The sequence below is a fragment of the Neofelis nebulosa genome, chromosome 13 (assembly GCF_028018385.1).
Source record: "Neofelis nebulosa isolate mNeoNeb1 chromosome 13, mNeoNeb1.pri, whole genome shotgun sequence".
Classification (NCBI taxonomy): domain Eukaryota; kingdom Metazoa; phylum Chordata; class Mammalia; order Carnivora; family Felidae; genus Neofelis; species Neofelis nebulosa.
Genome location: NC_080794.1, coordinates 21,923,903 through 21,938,266, shown reverse-complemented (window position 1 = coordinate 21,938,266; position 14,364 = coordinate 21,923,903). Strand labels below are relative to the sequence as shown.

Sequence of the window (14,364 nt, the reverse complement as noted above, 5' to 3'; positions counted from 1 at the left end):
CCGCACCGGACCGCACGTCACCGCACCAGGTCGGGCTACTCACTGGCAAGAGGGTGGAAGCGAGCGTGGGGCATCCGGCCGGCCGTGCCTTCCGGGGCCCGCCCCGCCGGGGTGTCGGCGCCTCCTCCCCAGCCCCAGGGCGAGCGCAGCCAGCCACCCGGCCTTCTCCTCCCGTCTGCCCCACCTGGTGCATACCCACCCCGGAGGCGCCAGCGCCCCCAGTGAACATCAACAGCCCGAGCCCGCTGCCCTAGCGGGGCCTCGCGAAATGCCAGGGACCCTGCCTGGGGATGAGGGCTCGAGGGAGGGGAGAGGTCCAGGACCCAGGGAGCCCAGGCGTGTGGCGGAGTGGGAGTCTGGGGTCTCGCGGCCCCGCCCGCCCGCTCCTGGTTCTCGCATCCACCCACCCAGCCCCCACCCTCCAGTCCCCGGGCGCCAGCCTCCGGTCCCGCCCTCACCGCACACCCCCCCACCCCTCCGTGCGGGTGCGGGTGCCGGTGTGGGTGGTGTCTCAGGAAAGGTGCAAAGCTGGGACGTGGCTTCCAGCCGGTGCAGTGGGATCTGGCCGGGTGCGGGGAGCGGGGAGCGGGGAGCGTGCCCCTCGTGAAGTGCCGGGTGGGGGGGGAGGGGGGGGGTTGTGTGCGGGCTTGGGGTGCGTGGCGGGGCGGGGCGGGGCGGGGCCGGGCCAGGCCAGGCCAGGCTGCTTTGCTGGCCCGGGAGGGGCAGAGGGATCCGTGGCTGGGATGTGTTTGGCCCCAGCAGCCGCGCTCCCTGGGGAGAGAGGGACCCAGGGAGGGAGGGGGGAGGGGCGGCGGGCGCCAAAGGAGAGGTCAAGGAGGCCAAAGGCCAAAGGCCAAAAGCGAAAAAGCCTACAGCACCCGGTATTCCCAGGCGGTCTCCCATCCAAGTACTAACCAGGCCCGACCCTGCTTAGCTTCCGAGATCAGACGAGATCGGGCGCGTTCAGGGTGGTATGGCCGTAGACGCGGGCGGCTGGCGCTGGGCGCCTCAAGAGCCTGCTCCACGCGTCCCCAGCCCAGCGGGTGCGGCGCTTCACCCGTGCACGCGCCTGCCTGCCTGCCTGCCTGCCGCCGCCCTCCGCCGCGGGCCCCGGGCGGGTGGCGGAGGCCGCGCAAGAGGACCCTGGCAAGGCGCTGAGGCGCAAGCCCCGGCGTTCTCCGATCCCGGGACTCTTGCAGGCCGCTCCCGGCTTGGCCCCACGCCCGCCTCCGCTTCCATCCGGCACCGCACCGGACCGCACGTCACCGCACCAGGTCGGGCTACTCACTGGCAAGAGGGTGGAAGCGAGCGTGGGGCATCCGGCCGGCCGTGCCTTCCGGGGCCCGCCCCGCCGGGGTGTCGGCGCCTCCTCCCCAGCCCCAGGGCGAGCGCAGCCAGCCACCCGGCCTTCTCCTCCCGTCTGCCCCACCTGGTGCATACCCACCCCGGAGGCGCCAGCGCCCCCAGTGAACATCAACAGCCCGAGCCCGCTGCCCTAGCGGGGCCTCGCGAAATGCCAGGGACCCTGCCTGGGGATGAGGGCTCGAGGGAGGGGAGAGGTCCAGGACCCAGGGAGCCCAGGCGTGTGGCGGAGTGGGAGTCTGGGGTCTCGCGGCCCCGCCCGCCCGCTCCTGGTTCTCGCATCCACCCACCCAGCCCCCACCCTCCAGTCCCCGGGCGCCAGCCTCCGGTCCCGCCCTCACCGCACACCCCCCCACCCGTCCGTGCGGGTGCCGGTGCCGGTGTGGGTGGTGTCTCAGGAAAGGTGCAAAGCTGGGACGTGGCTTCCAGCCGGTGCAGTGGGATCTGGCCGGGTGCGGGGAGCGGGGAGCGGGGAGCGTGCCCCTCGTGAAGTGCCGGGTGGGGGGGGAGGGGGGGGGTTGTGTGCGGGCTTGGGGTGCGTGGCGGGGCGGGGCGGGGCGGGGCCGGGCCAGGCCAGGCCAGGCTGCTTTGCTGGCCCGGGAGGGGCAGAGGGATCCGTGGCTGGGATGTGTTTGGCCCCAGCAGCCGCGCTCCCTGGGGAGAGAGGGACCCAGGGAGGGAGGGGGGGAGGGGCGGCGGGCGCCAAAGGAGAGGTCAAGGAGGCCAAAGGCCAAAGGCCAAAAGCGAAAAAGCCTACAGCACCCGGTATTCCCAGGCGGTCTCCCATCCAAGTACTAACCAGGCCCGACCCTGCTTAGCTTCCGAGATCAGACGAGATCGGGCGCGTTCAGGGTGGTATGGCCGTAGACGCGGGCGGCTGGCGCTGGGCGCCTCAAGAGCCTGCTCCACGCGTCCCCAGCCCAGCGGGTGCGGCGCTTCACCCGTGCACGCGCCTGCCTGCCTGCCTGCCTGCCTGCCGCCGCCCTCCGCCGCGGGCCCCGGGCGGGTGGCGGAGGCCGCGCAAGAGGACCCTGGCAAGGCGCTGAGGCGCAAGCCCCGGCGTTCTCCGATCCCGGGACTCTTGCAGGCCGCTCCCGGCTTGGCCCCACGCCCGCCTCCGCTTCCATCCGGCACCGCACCGGACCGCACGTCACCGCACCAGGTCGGGCTACTCACTGGCAAGAGGGTGGAAGCGAGCGTGGGGCATCCGGCCGGCCGTGCCTTCCGGGGCCCGCCCCGCCGGGGTGTCGGCGCCTCCTCCCCAGCCCCAGGGCGAGCGCAGCCAGCCACCCGGCCTTCTCCTCCCGTCTGCCCCACCTGGTGCATACCCACCCCGGAGGCGCCAGCGCCCCCAGTGAACATCAACAGCCCGAGCCCGCTGCCCTAGCGGGGCCTCGCGAAATGCCAGGGACCCTGCCTGGGGATGAGGGCTCGAGGGAGGGGAGAGGTCCAGGACCCAGGGAGCCCAGGCGTGTGGCGGAGTGGGAGTCTGGGGTCTCGCGGCCCCGCCCGCCCGCTCCTGGTTCTCGCATCCACCCACCCAGCCCCCACCCTCCAGTCCCCGGGCGCCAGCCTCCGGTCCCGCCCTCACCGCACACCCCCCCACCCCTCCGTGCGGGTGCGGGTGCCGGTGTGGGTGGTGTCTCAGGAAAGGTGCAAAGCTGGGACGTGGCTTCCAGCCGGTGCAGTGGGATCTGGCCGGGTGCGGGGAGCGGGGAGCGGGGAGCGTGCCCCTCGTGAAGTGCCGGGTGGGGGGGGAGGGGGGGGGTTGTGTGCGGGCTTGGGGTGCGTGGCGGGGTGGGGCGGGGCGGGGCCGGGCCAGGCCAGGCCAGGCTGCTTTGCTGGCCCGGGAGGGGCAGAGGGATCCGTGGCTGGGATGTGTTTGGCCCCAGCAGCCGCGCTCCCTGGGGAGAGAGGGACCCAGGGAGGGAGGGGGGGAGGGGCGGCGGGCGCCAAAGGAGAGGTCAAGGAGGCCAAAGGCCAAAGGCCAAAAGCGAAAAAGCCTACAGCACCCGGTATTCCCAGGCGGTCTCCCATCCAAGTACTAACCAGGCCCGACCCTGCTTAGCTTCCGAGATCAGACGAGATCGGGCGCGTTCAGGGTGGTATGGCCGTAGACGCGGGCGGCTGGCGCTGGGCGCCTCAAGAGCCTGCTCCACGCGTCCCCAGCCCAGCGGGTGCGGCGCTTCACCCGTGCACGCGCCTGCCTGCCTGCCTGCCTGCCTGCCGCCGCCCTCCGCCGCGGGCCCCGGGCGGGTGGCGGAGGCCGCGCAAGAGGACCCTGGCAAGGCGCTGAGGCGCAAGCCCCGGCGTTCTCCGATCCCGGGACTCTTGCAGGCCGCTCCCGGCTTGGCCCCACGCCCGCCTCCGCTTCCATCCGGCACCGCACCGGACCGCACGTCACCGCACCAGGTCGGGCTACTCACTGGCAAGAGGGTGGAAGCGAGCGTGGGGCATCCGGCCGGCCGTGCCTTCCGGGGCCCGCCCCGCCGGGGTGTCGGCGCCTCCTCCCCAGCCCCAGGGCGAGCGCAGCCAGCCACCCGGCCTTCTCCTCCCGTCTGCCCCACCTGGTGCATACCCACCCCGGAGGCGCCAGCGCCCCCAGTGAACATCAACAGCCCGAGCCCGCTGCCCTAGCGGGGCCTCGCGAAATGCCAGGGACCCTGCCTGGGGATGAGGGCTCGAGGGAGGGGAGAGGTCCAGGACCCAGGGAGCCCAGGCGTGTGGCGGAGTGGGAGTCTGGGGTCTCGCGGCCCCGCCCGCCCGCTCCTGGTTCTCGCATCCACCCACCCAGCCCCCACCCTCCAGTCTCCGGGCGCCAGCCTCCGGTCCCGCCCTCACCGCACACCCCCCCACCCCTCCGTGCGGGTGCGGGTGCCGGTGTGGGTGGTGTCTCAGGAAAGGTGCAAAGCTGGGACGTGGCTTCCAGCCGGTGCAGTGGGATCTGGCCGGGTGCGGGGAGCGGGGAGCGGGGAGCGTGCCCCTCGTGAAGTGCCGGGTGGGGGGGGAGGGGGGGGGTTGTGTGCGGGCTTGGGGTGCGTGGCGGGGCGGGGCGGGGCGGGGCCGGGCCAGGCCAGGCCAGGCTGCTTTGCTGGCCCGGGAGGGGCAGAGGGATCCGTGGCTGGGATGTGTTTGGCCCCAGCAGCCGCGCTCCCTGGGGAGAGAGGGACCCAGGGAGGGAGGGGGGAGGGGCGGCGGGCGCCAAAGGAGAGGTCAAGGAGGCCAAAGGCCAAAGGCCAAAAGCGAAAAAGCCTACAGCACCCGGTATTCCCAGGCGGTCTCCCATCCAAGTACTAACCAGGCCCGACCCTGCTTAGCTTCCGAGATCAGACGAGATCGGGCGCGTTCAGGGTGGTATGGCCGTAGACGCGGGCGGCTGGCGCTGGGCGCCTCAAGAGCCTGCTCCACGCGTCCCCAGCCCAGCGGGTGCGGCGCTTCACCCGTGCACGCGCCTGCCTGCCTGCCTGCCTGCCTGCCGCCGCCCTCCGCCGCGGGCCCCGGGCGGGTGGCGGAGGCCGCGCAAGAGGACCCTGGCAAGGCGCTGAGGCGCAAGCCCCGGCGTTCTCCGATCCCGGGACTCTTGCAGGCCGCTCCCGGCTTGGCCCCACGCCCGCCTCCGCTTCCATCCGGCACCGCACCGGACCGCACGTCACCGCACCAGGTCGGGCTACTCACTGGCAAGAGGGTGGAAGCGAGCGTGGGGCATCCGGCCGGCCGTGCCTTCCGGGGCCCGCCCCCGCCGGGGTGTCGGCGCCTCCTCCCCAGCCCCAGGGCGAGCGCAGCCAGCCACCCGGCCTTCTCCTCCCGTCTGCCCCACCTGGTGCATACCCACCCCGGAGGCGCCAGCGCCCCCAGTGAACATCAACAGCCCGAGCCCGCTGCCCTAGCGGGGCCTCGCGAAATGCCAGGGACCCTGCCTGGGGATGAGGGCTCGAGGGAGGGGAGAGGTCCAGGACCCAGGGAGCCCAGGCGTGTGGCGGAGTGGGAGTCTGGGGTCTCGCGGCCCCGCCCGCCCGCTCCTGGTTCTCGCATCCACCCACCCAGCCCCCACCCTCCAGTCCCCGGGCGCCAGCCTCCGGTCCCGCCCTCACCGCACACCCCCCCACCCGTCCGTGCGGGTGCGGGTGCCGGTGTGGGTGGTGTCTCAGGAAAGGTGCAAAGCTGGGACGTGGCTTCCAGCCGGTGCAGTGGGATCTGGCCGGGTGCGGGGAGCGGGGAGCGGGGAGCGTGCCCCTCGTGAAGTGCCGGGTGGGGGGGGAGGGGGGGGGTTGTGTGCGGGCTTGGGGTGCGTGGCGGGGCGGGGCGGGGCGGGGCCGGGCCAGGCCAGGCCAGGCTGCTTTGCTGGCCCGGGAGGGGCAGAGGGATCCGTGGCTGGGATGTGTTTGGCCCCAGCAGCCGCGCTCCCTGGGGAGAGAGGGACCCAGGGAGGGAGGGGGGAGGGGCGGCGGGCGCCAAAGGAGAGGTCAAGGAGGCCAAAGGCCAAAGGCCAAAAGCGAAAAAGCCTACAGCACCCGGTATTCCCCGGCGGTCTCCCATCCAAGTACTAACCAGGCCCGACCCTGCTTAGCTTCCGAGATCAGACGAGATCGGGCGCGTTCAGGGTGGTATGGCCGTAGACGCGGGCGGCTGGCGCTGGGCGCCTCAAGAGCCTGCTCCACGCGTCCCCAGCCCAGCGGGTGCGGCGCTTCACCCGTGCACGCGCCTGCCTGCCTGCCTGCCTGCCTGCCGCCGCCCTCCGCCGCGGGCCCCGGGCGGGTGGCGGAGGCCGCGCAAGAGGACCCTGGCAAGGCGCTGAGGCGCAAGCCCCGGCGTTCTCCGATCCCGGGACTCTTGCAGGCCGCTCCCGGCTTGGCCCCACGCCCGCCTCCGCTTCCATCCGGCACCGCACCGGACCGCACGTCACCGCACCAGGTCGGGCTACTCACTGGCAAGAGGGTGGAAGCGAGCGTGGGGCATCCGGCCGGCCGTGCCTTCCGGGGCCCGCCCCCGCCGGGGTGTCGGCGCCTCCTCCCCAGCCCCAGGGCGAGCGCAGCCAGCCACCCGGCCTTCTCCTCCCGTCTGCCCCACCTGGTGCATACCCACCCCGGAGGCGCCAGCGCCCCCAGTGAACATCAACAGCCCGAGCCCGCTGCCCTAGCGGGGCCTCGCGAAATGCCAGGGACCCTGCCTGGGGATGAGGGCTCGAGGGAGGGGAGAGGTCCAGGACCCAGGGAGCCCAGGCGTGTGGCGGAGTGGGAGTCTGGGGTCTCGCGGCCCCGCCCGCCCGCTCCTGGTTCTCGCATCCACCCACCCAGCCCCCACCCTCCAGTCCCCGGGCGCCAGCCTCCGGTCCCGCCCTCACCGCACACCCCCCCACCCGTCCGTGCGGGTGCGGGTGCCGGTGTGGGTGGTGTCTCAGGAAAGGTGCAAAGCTGGGACGTGGCTTCCAGCCGGTGCAGTGGGATCTGGCCGGGTGCGGGGAGCGGGGAGCGGGGAGCGTGCCCCTCGTGAAGTGCCGGGTGGGGGGGGAGGGGGGGGGTTGTGTGCGGGCTTGGGGTGCGTGGCGGGGCGGGGCGGGGCGGGGCCGGGCCAGGCCAGGCCAGGCTGCTTTGCTGGCCCGGGAGGGGCAGAGGGATCCGTGGCTGGGATGTGTTTGGCCCCAGCAGCCGCGCTCCCTGGGGAGAGAGGGACCCAGGGAGGGAGGGGGGAGGGGCGGCGGGCGCCAAAGGAGAGGTCAAGGAGGCCAAAGGCCAAAGGCCAAAAGCGAAAAAGCCTACAGCACCCGGTATTCCCAGGCGGTCTCCCATCCAAGTACTAACCAGGCCCGACCCTGCTTAGCTTCCGAGATCAGACGAGATCGGGCGCGTTCAGGGTGGTATGGCCGTAGACGCGGGCGGCTGGCGCTGGGCGCCTCAAGAGCCTGCTCCACGCGTCCCCAGCCCAGCGGGTGCGGCGCTTCACCCGTGCACGCGCCTGCCTGCCTGCCTGCCTGCCTGCCGCCGCCCTCCGCCGCGGGCCCCGGGCGGGTGGCGGAGGCCGCGCAAGAGGACCCTGGCAAGGCGCTGAGGCGCAAGCCCCGGCGTTCTCCGATCCCGGGACTCTTGCAGGCCGCTCCCGGCTTGGCCCCACGCCCGCCTCCGCTTCCATCCGGCACCGCACCGGACCGCACGTCACCGCACCAGGTCGGGCTACTCACTGGCAAGAGGGTGGAAGCGAGCGTGGGGCATCCGGCCGGCCGTGCCTTCCGGGGCCCGCCCCCGCCGGGGTGTCGGCGCCTCCTCCCCAGCCCCAGGGCGAGCGCAGCCAGCCACCCGGCCTTCTCCTCCCGTCTGCCCCACCTGGTGCATACCCACCCCGGAGGCGCCAGCGCCCCCAGTGAACATCAACAGCCCGAGCCCGCTGCCCTAGCGGGGCCTCGCGAAATGCCAGGGACCCTGCCTGGGGATGAGGGCTCGAGGGAGGGGAGAGGTCCAGGACCCAGGGAGCCCAGGCGTGTGGCGGAGTGGGAGTCTGGGGTCTCGCGGCCCCGCCCGCCCGCTCCTGGTTCTCGCATCCACCCACCCAGCCCCCACCCTCCAGTCCCCGGGCGCCAGCCTCCGGTCCCGCCCTCACCGCACACCCCCCCACCCGTCCGTGCGGGTGCGGGTGCCGGTGTGGGTGGTGTCTCAGGAAAGGTGCAAAGCTGGGACGTGGCTTCCAGCCGGTGCAGTGGGATCTGGCCGGGTGCGGGGAGCGGGGAGCGGGGAGCGTGCCCCTCGTGAAGTGCCGGGTGGGGGGGGAGGGGGGGGGTTGTGTGCGGGCTTGGGGTGCGTGGCGGGGCGGGGCGGGGCGGGGCCGGGCCAGGCCAGGCCAGGCTGCTTTGCTGGCCCGGGAGGGGCAGAGGGATCCGTGGCTGGGATGTGTTTGGCCCCAGCAGCCGCGCTCCCTGGGGAGAGAGGGACCCAGGGAGGGAGGGGGGAGGGGCGGCGGGCGCCAAAGGAGAGGTCAAGGAGGCCAAAGGCCAAAGGCCAAAAGCGAAAAAGCCTACAGCACCCGGTATTCCCAGGCGGTCTCCCATCCAAGTACTAACCAGGCCCGACCCTGCTTAGCTTCCGAGATCAGACGAGATCGGGCGCGTTCAGGGTGGTATGGCCGTAGACGCGGGCGGCTGGCGCTGGGCGCCTCAAGAGCCTGCTCCACGCGTCCCCAGCCCAGCGGGTGCGGCGCTTCACCCGTGCACGCGCCTGCCTGCCTGCCTGCCTGCCTGCCTGCCGCCGCCCTCCGCCGCGGGCCCCGGGCGGGTGGCGGAGGCCGCGCAAGAGGACCCTGGCAAGGCGCTGAGGCGCAAGCCCCGGCGTTCTCCGATCCCGGGACTCTTGCAGGCCGCTCCCGGCTTGGCCCCACGCCCGCCTCCGCTTCCATCCGGCACCGCACCGGACCGCACGTCACCGCACCAGGTCGGGCTACTCACTGGCAAGAGGGTGGAAGCGAGCGTGGGGCATCCGGCCGGCCGTGCCTTCCGGGGCCCGCCCCCGCCGGGGTGTCGGCGCCTCCTCCCCAGCCCCAGGGCGAGCGCAGCCAGCCACCCGGCCTTCTCCTCCCGTCTGCCCCACCTGGTGCATACCCACCCCGGAGGCGCCAGCGCCCCCAGTGAACATCAACAGCCCGAGCCCGCTGCCCTAGCGGGGCCTCGCGAAATGCCAGGGACCCTGCCTGGGGATGAGGGCTCGAGGGAGGGGAGAGGTCCAGGACCCAGGGAGCCCAGGCGTGTGGCGGAGTGGGAGTCTGGGGTCTCGCGGCCCCGCCCGCCCGCTCCTGGTTCTCGCATCCACCCACCCAGCCCCCACCCCCAGTCCCCGGGCGCCAGCCTCCGGTCCCGCCCTCACCGCACACCCCCCCACCCGTCCGTGCGGGTGCGGGTGCCGGTGTGGGTGGTGTCTCAGGAAAGGTGCAAAGCTGGGACGTGGCTTCCAGCCGGTGCAGTGGGATCTGGCCGGGTGCGGGGAGCGGGGAGCGGGGAGCGTGCCCCTCGTGAAGTGCCGGGTGGGGGGGGAGGGGGGGGGGTTGTGTGCGGGCTTGGGGTGCGTGGCGGGGCGGGGCGGGGCGGGGCCGGGCCAGGCCAGGCCAGGCTGCTTTGCTGGCCCGGGAGGGGCAGAGGGATCCGTGGCTGGGATGTGTTTGGCCCCAGCAGCCGCGCTCCCTGGGGAGAGAGGGACCCAGGGAGGGAGGGGGGAGGGGCGGCGGGCGCCAAAGGAGAGGTCAAGGAGGCCAAAGGCCAAAGGCCAAAAGCGAAAAAGCCTACAGCACCCGGTATTCCCAGGCGGTCTCCCATCCAAGTACTAACCAGGCCCGACCCTGCTTAGCTTCCGAGATCAGACGAGATCGGGCGCGTTCAGGGTGGTATGGCCGTAGACGCGGGCGGCTGGCGCTGGGCGCCTCAAGAGCCTGCTCCACGCGTCCCCAGCCCAGCGGGTGCGGCGCTTCACCCGTGCACGCGCCTGCCTGCCTGCCTGCCTGCCTGCCGCCGCCCTCCGCCGCGGGCCCCGGGCGGGTGGCGGAGGCCGCGCAAGAGGACCCTGGCAAGGCGCTGAGGCGCAAGCCCCGGCGTTCTCCGATCCCGGGACTCTTGCAGGCCGCTCCCGGCTTGGCCCCACGCCCGCCTCCGCTTCCATCCGGCACCGCACCGGACCGCACGTCACCGCACCAGGTCGGGCTACTCACTGGCAAGAGGGTGGAAGCGAGCGTGGGGCATCCGGCCGGCCGTGCCTTCCGGGGCCCGCCCCCGCCGGGGTGTCGGCGCCTCCTCCCCAGCCCCAGGGCGAGCGCAGCCAGCCACCCGGCCTTCTCCTCCCGTCTGCCCCACCTGGTGCATACCCACCCCGGAGGCGCCAGCGCCCCCAGTGAACATCAACAGCCCGAGCCCGCTGCCCTAGCGGGGCCTCGCGAAATGCCAGGGACCCTGCCTGGGGATGAGGGCTCGAGGGAGGGGAGAGGTCCAGGACCCAGGGAGCCCAGGCGTGTGGCGGAGTGGGAGTCTGGGGTCTCGCGGCCCCGCCCGCCCGCTCCTGGTTCTCGCATCCACCCACCCAGCCCCCACCCTCCAGTCCCCGGGCGCCAGCCTCCGGTCCCGCCCTCACCGCACACCCCCCCACCTGTCCGTGCGGGTGCGGGTGCCGGTGTGGGTGGTGTCTCAGGAAAGGTGCAAAGCTGGGACGTGGCTTCCAGCCGGTGCAGTGGGATCTGGCCGGGTGCGGGGAGCGGGGAGCGGGGAGCGTGCCCCTCGTGAAGTGCCGGGTGGGGGGGGAGGGGGGGGTTGTGTGCGGGCTTGGGGTGCGTGGCGGGGCGGGGCGGGGCGGGGCCGGGCCAGGCCAGGCCAGGCTGCTTTGCTGGCCCGGGAGGGGCAGAGGGATCCGTGGCTGGGATGTGTTTGGCCCCAGCAGCCGCGCTCCCTGGGGAGAGAGGGACCCAGGGAGGGAGGGGGGAGGGGCGGCGGGCGCCAAAGGAGAGGTCAAGGAGGCCAAAGGCCAAAGGCCAAAAGCGAAAAAGCCTACAGCACCCGGTATTCCCAGGCGGTCTCCCATCCAAGTACTAACCAGGCCCGACCCTGCTTAGCTTCCGAGATCAGAAGAGATCGGGCGCGTTCAGGGTGGTATGGCCGTAGACGCGGGCGGCTGGCGCTGGGCGCCTCAAGAGCCTGCTCCACGCGTCCCCAGCCCAGCGGGTGCGGCGCTTCACCCGTGCACGCGCCTGCCTGCCTGCCTGCCTGCCTGCCGCTGCCCTCCGCCGCGGGCCCCGGGCGGGTGGCGGAGGCCGCGCAAGAGGACCCTGGCAAGGCGCTGAGGCGCAAGCCCCGGCGTTCTCCGATCCCGGGACTCTTGCAGGCCGCTCCCGGCTTGGCCCCACGCCCGCCTCCGCTTCCATCCGGCACCGCACCGGACCGCACGTCACCGCACCAGGTCGGGCTACTCACTGGCAAGAGGGTGGAAGCGAGCGTGGGGCATCCGGCCGGCCGTGCCTTCCGGGGCCCGCCCCCGCCGGGGTGTCGGCGCCTCCTCCCCAGCCCCAGGGCGAGCGCAGCCAGCCACCCGGCCTTCTCCTCCCGTCTGCCCCACCTGGTGCATACCCACCCCGGAGGCGCCAGCGCCCCCAGTGAACATCAACAGCCCGAGCCCGCTGCCCTAGCGGGGCCTCGCGAAATGCCAGGGACCCTGCCTGGGGATGAGGGCTCGAGGGAGGGGAGAGGTCCAGGACCCAGGGAGCCCAGGCGTGTGGCGGAGTGGGAGTCTGGGGTCTCGCGGCCCCGCCCGCCCGCTCCTGGTTCTCGCATCCACCCACCCAGCCCCCACCCTCCAGTCCCCGGGCGCCAGCCTCCGGTCCCGCCCTCACCGCACACCCCCCCACCCGTCCGTGCGGGTGCGGGTGCCGGTGTGGGTGGTGTCTCAGGAAAGGTGCAAAGCTGGGACGTGGCTTCCAGCCGGTGCAGTGGGATCTGGCCGGGTGCGGGGAGCGGGGAGCGGGGAGCGTGCCCCTCGTGAAGTGCCGGGTGGGGGGGGAGGGGGGGGTTGTGTGCGGGCTTGGGGTGCGTGGCGGGGCGGGGCGGGGCGGGGCCGGGCCAGGCCAGGCCAGGCTGCTTTGCTGGCCCGGGAGGGGCAGAGGGATCCGTGGCTGGGATGTGTTTGGCCCCAGCAGCCGCGCTCCCTGGGGAGAGAGGGACCCAGGGAGGGAGGGGGGAGGGGCGGCGGGCGCCAAAGGAGAGGTCAAGGAGGCCAAAGGCCAAAGGCCAAAAGCGAAAAAGCCTACAGCACCCGGTATTCCCAGGCGGTCTCCCATCCAAGTACTAACCAGGCCCGACCCTGCTTAGCTTCCGAGATCAGACGAGATCGGGCGCGTTCAGGGTGGTATGGCCGTAGACGCGGGCGGCTGGCGCTGGGCGCCTCAAGAGCCTGCTCCACGCGTCCCCAGCCCAGCGGGTGCGGCGCTTCACCCGTGCACGCGCCTGCCTGCCTGCCTGCCTGCCTGCCGCCGCCCTCCGCCGCGGGCCCCGGGCGGGTGGCGGAGGCCGCGCAAGAGGACCCTGGCAAGGCGCTGAGGCGCAAGCCCCGGCGTTCTCCGATCCCGGGACTCTTGCAGGCCGCTCCCGGCTTGGCCCCACGCCCGCCTCCGCTTCCATCCGGCACCGCACCGGACCGCACGTCACCGCACCAGGTCGGGCTACTCACTGGCAAGAGGGTGGAAGCGAGCGTGGGGCATCCGGCCGGCCGTGCCTTCCGGGGCCCGCCCCCGCCGGGGTGTCGGCGCCTCCTCCCCAGCCCCAGGGCGAGCGCAGCCAGCCACCCGGCCTTCTCCTCCCGTCTGCCCCACCTGGTGCATACCCACCCCGGAGGCGCCAGCGCCCCCAGTGAACATCAACAGCCCGAGCCCGCTGCCCTAGCGGGGCCTCGCGAAATGCCAGGGACCCTGCCTGGGGATGAGGGCTCGAGGGAGGGGAGAGGTCCAGGACCCAGGGAGCCCAGGCGTGTGGCGGAGTGGGAGTCTGGGGTCTCGCGGCCCCGCCCGCCCGCTCCTGGTTCTCGCATCCACCCACCCAGCCCCCACCCTCCAGTCCCCGGGCGCCAGCCTCCGGTCCCGCCCTCACCGCACACCCCCCCACCCGTCCGTGCGGGTGCGGGTGCCGGTATGGGTGGTGTCTCAGGAAAGGTGCAAAGCTGGGACGTGGCTTCCAGCCGGTGCAGTGGGATCTGGCCGGGTGCGGGGAGCGGGGAGCGGGGAGCGTGCCCCTCGTGAAGTGCCGGGTGGGGGGGGAGGGGGGGGGGTTGTGTGCGGGCTTGGGGTGCGTGGCGGGGCGGGGCGGGGCGGGGCCGGGCCAGGCCAGGCCAGGCTGCTTTGCTGGCCCGGGAGGGGCAGAGGGATCCGTGGCTGGGATGTGTTTGGCCCCAGCAGCCGCGCTCCCTGGGGAGAGAGGGACCCAGGGAGGGAGGGGGGAGGGGCGGCGGGCGCCAAAGGAGAGGTCAAGGAGGCCAAAGGCCAAAGGCCAAAAGCGAAAAAGCCTACAGCACCCGGTATTCCCAGGCGGTCTCCCATCCAAGTACTAACCAGGCCCGACCCTGCTTAGCTTCCGAGATCAGACGAGATCGGGCGCGTTCAGGGTGGTATGGCCGTAGACGCGGGCGGCTGGCGCTGGGCGCCTCAAGAGCCTGCTCCACGCGTCCCCAGCCCAGCGGGTGCGGCGCTTCACCCGTGCACGCGCCTGCCTGCCTGCCTGCCTGCCTGCCGCCGCCCTCCGCCGCGGGCCCCGGGCGGGTGGCGGAGGCCGCGCAAGAGGACCCTGGCAAGGCGCTGAGGCGCAAGCCCCGGCGTTCTCCGATCCCGGGACTCTTGCAGGCCGCTCCCGGCTTGGCCCCACGCCCGCCTCCGCTTCCATCCGGCACCGCACCGGACCGCACGTCACCGCACCAGGTCGGGCTACTCACTGGCAAGAGGGTGGAAGCGAGCGTGGGGCATCCGGCCGGCCGTGCCTTCCGGGGCCCGCCCCCGCCGGGGTGTAGGCGCCTCCTCCCCAGCCCCAGGGCGAGCGCAGCCAGCCACCCGGCCTTCTCCTCCCGTCTGCCCCACCTGGTGCATACCCACCCCGGAGGCGCCAGCGCCCCCAGTGAACATCAACAGCCCGAGCCCGCTGCCCTAGCGGGGCCTCGCGAAATGCCAGGGACCCTGCCTGGGGATGAGGGCTCGAGGGAGGGGAGAGGTCCAGGACCCAGGGAGCCCAGGCGTGTGGCGGAGTGGGAGTCTGGGGTCTCGCGGCCCCGCCCGCCCGCTCCTGGTTCTCGCATCCACCCACCCAGCCCCCACCCTCCAGTCCCCGGGCGCCAGCCTCCGGTCCCGCCCTCACCGCACACCCCCCCACCCGTCCGTGCGGGTGCGGGTGCCGGTGTGGGTGGTGTCTCAGGAAAGGTGCAAAGCTGGGACGTGGCTTCCAGCCGGTGCAGTGGGATCTGGCCGGGTGCGGGGAGCGGGGAGCGGGGAGCGTGCCCCTCGTGAAGTGCCGGG

The 14,364-nt window shown here is 73.7% G+C and overlaps 11 non-coding genes across 11 annotated transcripts; all 11 read right to left on the bottom strand.

Annotated features, from left to right (window-relative positions):
• Positions 1-866: 866 nt before the first annotated feature.
• LOC131494086 (5S ribosomal RNA) lies at positions 867-985 on the bottom strand. Its single transcript, XR_009253153.1, has one exon. It is a non-coding gene; the product is annotated as a 5S ribosomal RNA (ribosomal RNA).
• Positions 986-2,112: 1,127 nt separating this feature from the next.
• LOC131494085 (5S ribosomal RNA) lies at positions 2,113-2,231 on the bottom strand. The gene has a single exon (XR_009253152.1). It is a non-coding gene; the product is annotated as a 5S ribosomal RNA (ribosomal RNA).
• Positions 2,232-3,362: 1,131 nt separating this feature from the next.
• On the bottom strand, positions 3,363-3,481 carry LOC131494084 (5S ribosomal RNA). Its single transcript, XR_009253151.1, has one exon. It is a non-coding gene; the product is annotated as a 5S ribosomal RNA (ribosomal RNA).
• A 1,130-nt stretch (positions 3,482-4,611) lies between these two features.
• LOC131494083 (5S ribosomal RNA) lies at positions 4,612-4,730 on the bottom strand. Its single transcript, XR_009253150.1, has one exon. It is a non-coding gene; the product is annotated as a 5S ribosomal RNA (ribosomal RNA).
• A 1,131-nt stretch (positions 4,731-5,861) lies between these two features.
• On the bottom strand, positions 5,862-5,980 carry LOC131494161 (5S ribosomal RNA). The gene has a single exon (XR_009253226.1). It is a non-coding gene; the product is annotated as a 5S ribosomal RNA (ribosomal RNA).
• Positions 5,981-7,111: 1,131 nt separating this feature from the next.
• LOC131494082 (5S ribosomal RNA) lies at positions 7,112-7,230 on the bottom strand. Its single transcript, XR_009253149.1, has one exon. It is a non-coding gene; the product is annotated as a 5S ribosomal RNA (ribosomal RNA).
• Positions 7,231-8,361: 1,131 nt separating this feature from the next.
• On the bottom strand, positions 8,362-8,480 carry LOC131494081 (5S ribosomal RNA). Its single transcript, XR_009253148.1, has one exon. It is a non-coding gene; the product is annotated as a 5S ribosomal RNA (ribosomal RNA).
• A 1,135-nt stretch (positions 8,481-9,615) lies between these two features.
• On the bottom strand, positions 9,616-9,734 carry LOC131494080 (5S ribosomal RNA). Its single transcript, XR_009253147.1, has one exon. It is a non-coding gene; the product is annotated as a 5S ribosomal RNA (ribosomal RNA).
• Positions 9,735-10,864: 1,130 nt separating this feature from the next.
• Positions 10,865-10,983, bottom strand: LOC131494160 (5S ribosomal RNA). Its single transcript, XR_009253225.1, has one exon. It is a non-coding gene; the product is annotated as a 5S ribosomal RNA (ribosomal RNA).
• Positions 10,984-12,113: 1,130 nt separating this feature from the next.
• Positions 12,114-12,232, bottom strand: LOC131494079 (5S ribosomal RNA). The gene has a single exon (XR_009253146.1). It is a non-coding gene; the product is annotated as a 5S ribosomal RNA (ribosomal RNA).
• Positions 12,233-13,364: 1,132 nt separating this feature from the next.
• Positions 13,365-13,483, bottom strand: LOC131494078 (5S ribosomal RNA). Its single transcript, XR_009253145.1, has one exon. It is a non-coding gene; the product is annotated as a 5S ribosomal RNA (ribosomal RNA).
• Positions 13,484-14,364: the final 881 nt, after the last annotated feature.